The sequence below is a fragment of the Trichechus manatus genome, unplaced genomic scaffold, assembly GCF_000243295.1.
Source record: "Trichechus manatus latirostris isolate Lorelei unplaced genomic scaffold, TriManLat1.0 scaffold00018, whole genome shotgun sequence".
In the NCBI taxonomy this organism is placed as follows: domain Eukaryota; kingdom Metazoa; phylum Chordata; class Mammalia; order Sirenia; family Trichechidae; genus Trichechus; species Trichechus manatus.
In genome coordinates, this window is record NW_004443954.1 from 336,938 (window position 1) to 348,923 (window position 11,986).

The following is an 11,986-nucleotide window of genomic DNA, read 5'->3' on the forward strand; positions in this document are numbered from 1 at the left end:
CAATCAAAACTCATAACTGAATCATAGCTCCTATCAGCATCTTACCCCACCTCTGTTCCCCAAACCCATCAGGAAAAGAGGAATCTATTCAGTGCGGATCCTCCTTCATCCTCCTCATTTAATGTAAGCACACTCACAAAAGCATGTAAGCCAGCCACTTCATGCCTTTATCTCCACCCATTTTAGACAGCCAATGTTAAATTGCCTCCCTATCAAACCAGTACTGAGGAGACAAGCATGTTCCTTGGTCTTGAAGAATCTTCTGTTCCACTTGGAACTGTGAGCATTTACATCCATAAGCAAAGTCCAGTCCAAAGCAAGCCATCAAATTGCAGCAATCTAAACCAGCTCACAGTGTCAAACATCTTCCTCTTCATTCGGGTGGGTTCTGGTCAGCTCATCCCTAGCCATACAAGCTAGATCACATTGGGTAGCAGCCTTAGGCTTGAAAGTTCACGCACACCTCCTGGCACTTCAGATAGCCCCTTCACACTCTCTCATCCCTACCCCCTTGGGCTAGGTCAAAGGGTTCCACCCATAAACTTCGTAACTACATAACTCCCTTTACTTCTGACCAGCCACCCTTGCTCTCTCTCTCATCCCTAGCCTCTGAGTGCTAGGTCAATGGGTGCCAATGGAACATGTCCAAACTCAGCTGGTCTCTTTACTGCTGCACTTCCCCACCTCCACTTATGAGACCAAGCTCTCTACTCACCAGCTCCCTTTTAAGTCCTAGAAGAGGGTTCTTTCTGATTGGCACTGACTTTTTCTGCCTCAGTGCATCTGATAGCAAACCATTTGCTGGAAATTCAAAAACCAAAACAGTCACTTTTTCTTCTGCAGGTCCTTTCCTTCAAATGCAAATCTTCTGTTCTCTCAGCAATTCTAGGTGGTTCTGCATGTCTTTTCAAATGCAGATTTCCTGGGTGGGGCTCAGGTTTTTGACCTAAGGCCCCCATTCTATATATAGGGCTACTGCATTCAAACAGCATATGTTTCTTCTGGTAAATTCTAGTTAATATAGTTAACTAGTTAACATATCCAATCAAGTATTGGCTGAAGGTGGGGTTACATGCACTCTGTAATCTATAATACCCAACATTGATTTCTACCATACATTTAGGTCTGCTTTACAACACTGAGTAGGAGAAACATTCAATATCCATAGTACATTCAAATAAATGCATAATCCTTTTTAAAACATTCCAGTTCCATCTTCTCTTTTCCACCCCTTGACTATCTTCCTGTTCATATGCATATGACCTTGGGTCTCTGGCTAGGTAGAACCAGAAGACCCTGGCCTCATATCAATCATCCTGCTTCTCTGGCCTAGCTTTTGCCCCAGGCCACTACATTTGGAGCTTTTCTCTCCTCAGCTGCAGCATAACCTTCCCTTCAGCCATTACAGGCAACAAGAACCAAAGCAACCCTCCAAGAATCAAAAGTTTCACTTCCCAAGCCCCTTCATTCTTTCTCTTACAAAGTTCCTTGCTTTCATGTATCTGGAGCCATTGCAAAGAATCCCACTTCTCACACCAACTGTAAAAATGGCATGGGAGGGGTATTTGACCTCCTCTAACTTCACAAAGGGGAAGGATAATCAAGATCAACAGCCCAAGGTTGATTCCCATGAGGCAAAGGTCAGACATGCTTCCTCTCCACACCATTTTTACAGCTGGACAATGAAAAAGGAATACCAAAGAAAAATTGATGCCTTTGAATTATGGTGTTGGCAATGAATATTGAATATACCATGGACTGCCAGAAGAACAACCAAATCTATCTCAGAAGAAGTACACCCAGAATGCTCCTTAGACGTGAGCATAGCGAGACCTTCTCACATACTTTAGACGTGTTATCAGGAGGGACCAGTTCCTGGAGGGGGATATCATGCTTGGTAAAGCAGAGGGTCACAGAAAAAGAGGAAGACCTTCAATGAGATGGGCTGACACAGTTTCTGCAATGATGGGCTCAGGCATAGCAACAATTGTGAGGATGACGCAGGATCGGGTAGTCTGTCCTCTTGTTGTACACAGGGTCACTATGAGTCAGAAACAACTCAACAGCATCTAACAACAATTGTAATTACCGTCAGAAAAGTTTACATGTTTTCATTAACGGTCTGAATGAAAGAAAATTGAAGACTTGAAGAAGTGAAGAAAAAAATTTCCAGCTACCATTCAATCAACAAATAGTTGTCTTCCTGTCTTTCACTCCAAAAAAATTTTGGAAAGTCCGGATTATTCAAAATCATTCTTTCCACTTTGGAAATTATCAAGTAGGGGTCAGTTTTTCCAGACCATGTAACACTCTAAAGAAATTTGAGAAGCTGTTTTTGAGTACAGTACAAGGAAATCAGGGAGATTTATGGGATAGGGTAGCTATAATACAAGCCACATGTAATGGAAGAACAGCTGTTTCAGAAAATTCTGGTAAATCCTTATGATTTCCTTACGTTTAGTCCTTTTGTAATCTCTGACCTCTGCTTTACACAACATACCTTTCTTTACACAACATACTTAATAACTAAAAAGGAATCTGCCAAACGCTGGAAGAAGCAAGGACAAAGGATACAGATACCCTATCCTAAAAGAGCTTAAAATTGAAAGATGGGACTTCATCCTACTTATTTACTCATTTGTTTATTAATACTTAGTTGCTTTAGATTTAGAAATGAAGGAAGATCTATTGTTAGGTCTATATGATGAAGAAATTCAATTAGATGGAGCTACACTGAAGTAAACAAATATATAAAATAAAATTTTAGAAATAAGAAAGTATGCCAATGGGTGATAGCAGAGAGAGCTAAAGACTGTCTGGTAGTGAGAATGAGGTGATCAACTGAGGTGCCAGTTTAGCAAAGAAGATATGAAGGAACATGGGTGCTTAAGCAGCAGCAGCTTGAATTTCCATGAGAATCTAACAATTGTTGGCCCTGTTAAAAAATGCAATCAGTGTAAAATTATAAACGGGCCTCATTAGCACCTATTTTTGAGAGAAAAGGGAAAAAAAATTCCATTATAAATTTCAAACCTATAAATACCTATAAAAATTCTAGTTTTACTACTAGAGAAGATTTTTTTTTTAAATAGGCTTCTAGAATTTCCAGCTAACCATGTGTTTATTGAACATCCTTCAAACATCCCAATAAATGATAGAAAAGAAATAACTGCAAACATCTGAAAGGAATTAAATGGAGATGTGGTCCAGACACACTGTAAAGAGCTTAACTAAAGATAATTTATAGAAGGTGTCATGGATTGAGTTGTATTCTTGAGAAATATCTGTCAACTTGACTAGGCATGATTGCCAGTATTGTGTGACTGTCCACCATTTTCTCATCTGATGTGATTTTCCTGTGTATTGTAAATCCTATCTCCATGATGTAAATGAGGTAGGATTAGCGGCAGTTATTTTAACGAGGCAGGACTCAATCTACAAGATTAGGTTGTATCTTAAGACAATCTCTTCTGAGATATAAAAGAGAGAAGTGAGTAGAGAGACGTGGTGACCTTATACCACAAAGAACCAAGAGCCAGGAGAATAGCGTGTCCTTTGGATCCAGTATCCCTGTACTGAGAAGCTCCTCGACTGGGGAAGATTGATGACAAGGATCTTATCCCAGAGCCAACAGAGAGATAAAGCCTTCCCCTGGAGCTGGCACCCTGAATTTGGACTTGTGGCCTCCTAGACTGTGAGAGAATAAATTTATCTTTGTTGAAGCCATCCACTTGTGGTATTTCTATTATAGCAGCACTAGATAAGACAAGACTGAATCTTTACAGATATGAGGTCAGAGATAATGGGCAATAAGAGAAGGTGGGTGCCCAGGGACTAGTAACAGTGAGATGCCATTTCCCGGAGTAGGCAAGAGGAACAAATAGTATTTCTGGATCTTGCAAAGAACTGGAGCCATAAGAGAGGAGTCTCTGAACATCAGCAGTTGTGGTCATTGTAAATGCAGTTGCTGCAGGAATCACAATCAGGCACAGAGAGAGTGTGCAATAATTACTCCAACCTTTCTCATTTTCTCCCCGTTCCTCATGCCAGTACTTCCCATTGGCCAAACCCCTACCAGAAGCCAAAGTGTAAGGTGGTCCAGGTGATTCAATTGATAGAGGTCAGACTCCTGTTTTGCAAAGAAAGGCAGAGAAATGTGGAAAATTGATCTTGGGATGAAGAGGATGACAAAGAGTTTAACCTGCACACAGGAACAACAAACTTTAGTTTCACCTTTCCTAGATCTGCTGTAGTGAATTTGTAATCTGACAATTTAGCAAGGTAAACTACATTTCCCAGAATTCTGTTTCTTACATATTTCCAATTTGGGTGAATCAGAAGAGAGAGACTTTGGAAGATATGGGGGGAAGGGGTGTTATGGATTGAAATGGATCCCTCAGAAATATGTCGGTCAACTTGGCTAGGCCATGATTCCCAGTATTATGTGATTGTCCACCATTTTGTCATCTGATGCGAGTTTCCTGTGTGTTGTAAATCCTATCTCTATGATGTTAATGAGACGAGATTAGTGGCAGTTATGTTAATGAGGCAAGACTCAGTCTACAAGATTATATTGTGTCTTAAGCCAATCTCTTTTGAGATATAAAAGACAGAAGTGAGCAGAGAGATGGGGGGGGTAGGGGGGGCCTCATACCATCAGGAAAGCAATGCCAGGAGCAGAGCGTATCCTTTGGACCTGAGACTCCTGTGCAGAGAAGCCCCTAGACCATGGGAAGATTGATGACAAGATCCTCTTCCAGAGTCAACAGAGAGAAAACCTTCCCCTGGAGCTGATGCCCTGAATTTGGACTTCTAGCCTACTAAACTGTGAGAGAATAAACTTCTGTTCGTTGAAGCCACCCACTTCTGGTATTTCTGTTACAGCGGCACTAGATGACTAAGACGGGGTGAAAGCCAAGCAGAGCTATTTCATAACTCATATGAATGGTCACTTATCTGCAGGCACATCTCCTTGTCATGAGGCAATGACCAGGTCTGCAGCTGCTCCACATTCCTCTGAATCTCCTTTCAGTTTCTGACTCCTCAGCCAGGTGCGTGGTTAGCTCAATGACAAAAGATCCTGGCTTTTATAAGACACACACACCATTAACATCAGGGGCAACAAGAACTGATGCAGGTGGTGGTCTGTTGTGGGCTCCAACTTATGCTTGTTGCTTCCAACTTGCTCTTGCTCTCCCACCACTTTGCAGCCATCTTCACTTCCAGATTACCTCTCTGTGAACTTCAAGTTCCAGTATCAGATGCAAACACAAGAATGCTTGTAGTGCAACAAGAACTTAGATTTCAGTCCCTCCTCATGGACTCCAGCTCATGCTTATAGGTTCCAGCTTGTTCTTAGTTTCCCCCATGTTGCATCTATCTTCCCTTCATGACTATCTTTCCTGTGGACCTCATGCTCTGCCATCAAATGCAAAGACAAAAGCCTGGCAGAGACTGCTTAAATACTTGCCACAGTTGTGTAAGGTCAAATCCTTGTAACAAATCCTTTAACACATACAGATAATCTCCCAGTGGGTCTACTTTTCTGATTGAACCCTGACTGGATTGAAGACCACCAAGCTCAGCTGGGAGGAAGAAGGGAGAAGGACACTTGAATGAAAATGAGAAGATATGTGAAAGAATGTTTATAAAAGAGTGAAGAATCTCCCTCACCAGACTCATTATTTCCACACACTCCGAAAACGTTGCCTGTTAAACTTTTGAACTGACACCCCAACCACTAACTTAAGCATAAGATTTAAGATTTCTCATTGGGTGAAATGGCCTACATGATCCAAAGAAGTACAGTTACGTACATCTGGGAGCCCAAAGAAAGAGCTTCAACTGAGCTTTTTAGAACCTTATTCTTAAATATAAATGGATATTCAAGGAGAAGCAGACCCAGAAGAAATCTCATATGACAGAGATAACTTAATTAGGAAAAGGTTTAGCTACATGTGACAGAGACACAAAATTATCAGTGATTTAAACAAGATGGAAATAATCTCTCATACATAAAATCAGAACGTATACATGACTTGTTCGGAGAAGCTGTTAAGGACTTATACTTCTTATACCTGGTACTTTGCTGTCCTTAGGGTTTTTCTGCATCTGCCTTGTACAGCATGACTTCCTGCTTTATCTATACTCCAGACAGTGGGAAGCAGGGAAAGAAGAAGCAAAGGGCATGTTTTAGAAATTGCACACATCACTTCTGCTCATATCCCAATGAAGCGAATTTAGTCATAGCTACAAGGGAGGCTTGTTAATTAACCCTTTACTCTAGTGACCATGTGTCCGAATAAAGCTTGAGGGTGCTAAAACTAAAAAAAATTGAAAAAGCATATTGGGGAAATAACTAGCAATCTGCCACTTTGCTTATTTAGGTATTTATCTGTGCAAACCCCCTTCTCAAGAGAATAAACTCCTAATTTCAATCTTGTAGATGTACCTACCACAAAATTCAGGCTCTCTGGGTAATATACAGTCCTCTCCATTAAGTGTGGATATGACTTCTCATGATCCAGTAACTCATGAATAAAAGACAAGTTACCTGTCTACATGCCCATTATACAAGGTAGTATAAGAACACACTTACTAAAATTACATATCCCATTTGGAAAATAGAGTAACAGGGAAACCACAGCAATTTTCAAATCCTGCTGTGCATGAATCACAAATGCACTGTTCCTTGGCAGTGGAGAAATTTCCTTGGTTAGTCTATCTAGCAGCTACTTGACTGAAGTCGGCATTAAAGAGTGTGCCTCTCTTACAGACTATGGGACCTTTACAGTATTCTCACTGCTGGTGGAATTTGGGCATCTGGAGGTTGCTTGAGAGGTGATCTGATCACAGCTTTTGTAAATCAAGCTTGTGGTTTCTTTGACAATCTAGTTGCCTCAAAAATGTAATGGGAATCTAGTCATCCTGCATCTGATCAATTGTATGTTTGAATAAACAGACCACATTCTCATCTACATATAGTTTATAAATCTGATAACTCAGATTGCTTATTTACTGGCCTCTGAGTTCTGCCCACCTGCCTTTTTGTGAAACAACAGGCTTGGTGAGAAGCCAACCCCACTCATTTGATCTTCGGGCTGTGTTGGCTTTTATTGACTGGTTGAGAAATCTATTAGATATGTGTTTGGCACTACTGTCTTATTGTTTCAGTTACTAATACAGAATATATTGCATTTTGTTTTCTTTTTAACATTTGAGATTCCCAACTATCTAACTGTCAGTCAACTTATACTGCAAGCTGCATGTAGAGAGAGCTTCGCAAACAGGCCATCCTATATTCACCTTTCTCTTGTAGGACACTGCTAAAAATATTAAGAAAACAACTCACAACGTTATCAATATTTCCTACGTCTTACATAGCCCATTGTCTGTCTGTCTTCCAATACATCACAGGAAGAGTTTTATTAAATGTTATTCCTTGGTATAACAAGGATGCCAGCTTTCCAGCCTCCAACATCTGTGTTCTCACTGCTCCACTGCTTCCAGTAAGATAAAGCCATATACTTTTAGTTCTATTCCATGCAGCAACCCTCTTCTGATTTTAATATGGAGGAAATACCAAAAGAAACAGCTAAAAGGGTTTAAAGTTTCTTTTCCAGAAGTGGGACTCAAGAATAGAAAAGTCTATTTTATTTTTTACTTTGAATAAAACATTAAATAAAATAATACAATCCTGCATATAAATTTAGCTCAAGTCAACAGGAGCCAATCCAAGCCTAAGGGTCAAATTTAAATATATTCTGAATATAAATATTTCCCAAGCATATAAAACTAAGTTTAGTGATGGCAGAAGACGGTAGTATTGTTTGGGACAGTGGTTCTCAACTGGCGATAATATTGCTCCCTCATGGGGGTCATTAAGCAATGTCTGAAGACACTTTTGTTTGTCACGACTTGGAGGCGGTGCTACTGACATCTAGTGATTAGCTACATCCCACAACGCACAGAACAGCTCCCCTCCACCCACCAACACACACCTGCAACAAACAATTATTCAGTCCAAAATGTCAACAGTGCCGTGGTTGAGGAACTCTTGCTTAGGCAATCAGGTAAAAAAGGCCAAACCTATGGGTCAGAGCTGTGAAACCATAAACATGGTACCCCTAACCTCGGTCCACACGGACCAAGCAAGTACATACAAATAGAAGATGCGACTCTGAAAATAGAGTTGTTAGCAGAGAGTAGAGAGAAGTAGAGACTTCAGTCTACTGTTGAGAGGGGCTCCTACGGATGGCTATCTAAAAGCTTTGAAGATGTGGAAGTGACAACAGATACTGGCCCTAGAATCTGCCAAAGTGTCTCTCAACATCAATAGATTAATTGATTGACTAGGTGAGGGACACTGGATTAGCATAAAAATTCATCACATTTTGCAGGGAAAAAAATATTCCAAGTTAAAAGAAAACCAATAACAACAAAAAACTAACTACTATCCCACTGACAGTAGGTCAGTTACCTATTACAGACTGATTACTAAAGTAATAAAGAAGAAAAACAATTATTTTGATGGATAGATGAACTCCCGAGTATATATACTAATTTAGTTACTTAATTTTCATTACACTTATGAAAAACTAGAATTTAATACTAGGCGTATTTCTTTTGGGAGTTTCATTTTTAATTAGATATGACTTGAGCTCACTCTTTTCCCACTGCTGAAATAACGTACCAACTCAGTGTGTGTGTGTGTGTGTGTGTGTGTGTGTGTGTGCGCACTCACATACAAGTAGGTCCCTGCAAGTGTATAAATAATTTATATTTCTTCACACATCCACCCAGATGGGTCTTCAGTGAAACACAATTAAATAAGACAAAACAAAGGGCTACAAGAAATTCTTGCAAGTGAGTTTATCTATTAAATTAATCTTCTTTCTCTGAATTTCTAGAGGCTGGTTTCAAGTTTGTTTACATGATTTTAAATTAAACAAACTTAATTTCAAGTTAAAATTTAAGAACTAATATATGGGTGATAATCCCAGATACACTTACTCTTCTTACTTTTTCAGAGACCAAGGAGAGTCTTTTATTGTTGCTTTTAGTTGCCATTGAGTTGATTCCAACTCATGGTGACCCCTTGTGTGCAGAGCAGAATTGATCCATAGGGTTTTCAATGCTGTGATCTTCTGGAAGAGAGACTTTTGAAAGTGTAGTTTGTTTATTTTAATAGGTAATGGTAAAGTGGCCACCTAAACTTATCTTGCAAAAATGGCAGTAACCATCTTTAGACCTAAATACAGTTTCCCAGATTTTAAAAAGAATTTTTTAAAGAAAAATAAAATGGAAAGTAATGAGATATACTATCAATATTATCAGTAGATCTCAAAAACATAATGTTTACTTAATGAAGCAAGTGTCAGGGTTTATATAATTAGATATCATTTATATAAATTTTAAAAAGAACAAAAAAGTAATACTGTATATGTCCTTGGTTATATACACACACGTAAATGTATGTTTTGAAGGTTTGAAAGGATGCATACCAAATTAATAAGCAAAGCTGCAAAAGGACTATGGGACTAGAATGTGACTGAGGAGAATGGAACATGATTTTTATTTGTAAAGTTTTATTTTATTCATTTTAAACAATATTTAAATAGACTATGATCAAATGTTAATAATAGTTAATTCTAGGTGAAGTGTACAAAGATGTGTGCCATATTGTTTTATTGAATTTACTGTGCTTTTTAAGTTCTCAAAAAAAATTACAATTAAAAATGAAGCAAGAGAAGGGTGTTTGATGTACAGGTGTAAATATCAAGAGACAAAAAAAATAATCATAGCATGTGGGTAAAATAGGGAATATATGAGGAGGGGCAAGAATTGAGGCTACAGATAAAAGCAAGATCCAGATCTTGTGAACTATGCCAAGGTATTGGCATAGTTTCCTCAATATAATCAGAAGACACAAAAGGACTTTAGGTAGGACTGAAATTTATCTGAATTTTGTATGATAAAGTTTACACAGGAAATGGTATGGACAATGGGTTGAAGAAAAAGAAGTGCTGAGTGCAGTAATCTTCTTAAATGGGTATTGTAACAGTTCAAGCAATAAATAAGGAGATGTTTAAGAGACAGGTGCCCTGGTGGTGCAGTCGTTTAAGCTATCAACTGCTAACAAAAGGTTGGTGGTTCGAAACCAGCAGTTGCTTCCTGGGAGAAAGATGTGGCAGTCCACTTCCATAGAGATTTACAGCTGAGGGAACACTATGGGGTCGCTATGAGTCGGAATCAACTTGACAGCAATGGGTTAACTAAGAGTCGAAGTAGTATAAAAAGGAACAATAGATACTAAAAATATTTAGGGAATTAAATTGACAGGAGTTGATGAATATTTACATGATGAGAAAGGCAAGACCATCCAAGATGACTTTCTTTTCAGACCATGGAAACTCAGTGAACACCGGAATACGGAATACAAACTCAAGATCGTAAATTGTCGAACACATTTGATAGTGAAGAGCCCACCGATTTACTTATTTTGACATTTTTTAATATTTTTTTCTCACTGGCTTACATTAGTCCACTATTTTTTTATTCTCCTGATTCCCTTTAATGAATGTCTTAATTACATCAAGTCAACATACCTGTAACAATCTTCAAAGAGATTTATCTCTAACTTCCATCATCCCCAAAGTCAATTGGCACGCTATAATCAGTTCACTTTTCCTAAAATAATTCCTTTTACTCACTCAAGGCAAAATCCACAGTATGTGGTAAGACTGAGAGGAAGCTAAAACAAGAAACTTATTATACTTAAGGAACTTGTGTAGACATCTTGGGGAGAAGGTTGCAAGGTGAAGTTGAGACAGGAGATAAGTTTCCATGTAAGGATTTTAGAGGTATCTCAAGGATAATGGTAAGCTATTGGAGGCTAATGATTAGGCAAGTATCATGACCCTGTATGTAGTTGGAAAAACTGACCTATTATGAGTGGACACATACTAACCTTTTCCACGCAACTTTCATTGAAAAATATAATTATAGAAAAGATTTCATATATGGAAGACAGAAAAAGGAAACCCCGCATGTACATACTGGGTAACTTTGAATAAGAAAACACATACAATTTAACATGTACATTTAATGATATAGCAGAGAAGATTCTCCTGAAGTAAAGAAAAACTTGACTCTGTATTTATAAGGAATACATAAAGTACAAGAAAAAGTGATACAGAATAATCACATCAAGGCACATTTCTTCTTGAAGTCACTGAACTTCAAGAATGAAGACTCAGATAGGTATTCAGGCAGTGAGAGCTAGTCATGCGTAAGAGGGAAAGATACACTGGGTGCCAGTTGTCTCTGCAGCAGCATTCAGTCTGTGAGCAACAAAGGTGCATGAGCAACGTTCACAATGTCTGAGAGTGTCTGCAACATTCTGAGGGAAAGACAGTGTGAACAAATCATTTTATCCTTTACCCATTTGTCCTTCTATCCCAAAGGCAACGAATACCTATTTTCAAATACAAAAGAACCTACAGCCTAGTAAACAGCACTTGAATGAATCCTGAAAGAAAATTTAAAAAGTTAAAAAAAAAATAAGCTAGTGGATCATACACATACCTTCAAAAAAAAAGTTAAATCAAAAATTTTAAAACTTCAAAATCAAGAATTATAGTAAAAACTCCATGTGGTGAATATGGAACCCAATTAGAAATCTAAGTTTAAATAACCATGGGGATTGTAGTTACATAACAAAATGTAAATCTTTAAACCTTGATCTTATAAAAATTAGTTTTTTGTTTTTTTTTTTTTAGAGAACGACCATTTTTGAATCTATTGATTTCCTGTTCTCAAAGATGAGGGAATTAGCACATGTATACTTCCTGCCCCTCATCTTCACTTTATTCCACCTTCCAATTTTCTTACTTAGTACTATTAAATGTGTATGCACACACACACACACACACAGACTTCTAAAAAAAGAATGAGAGTCTTAGATATAAACCATATCCACATTAAG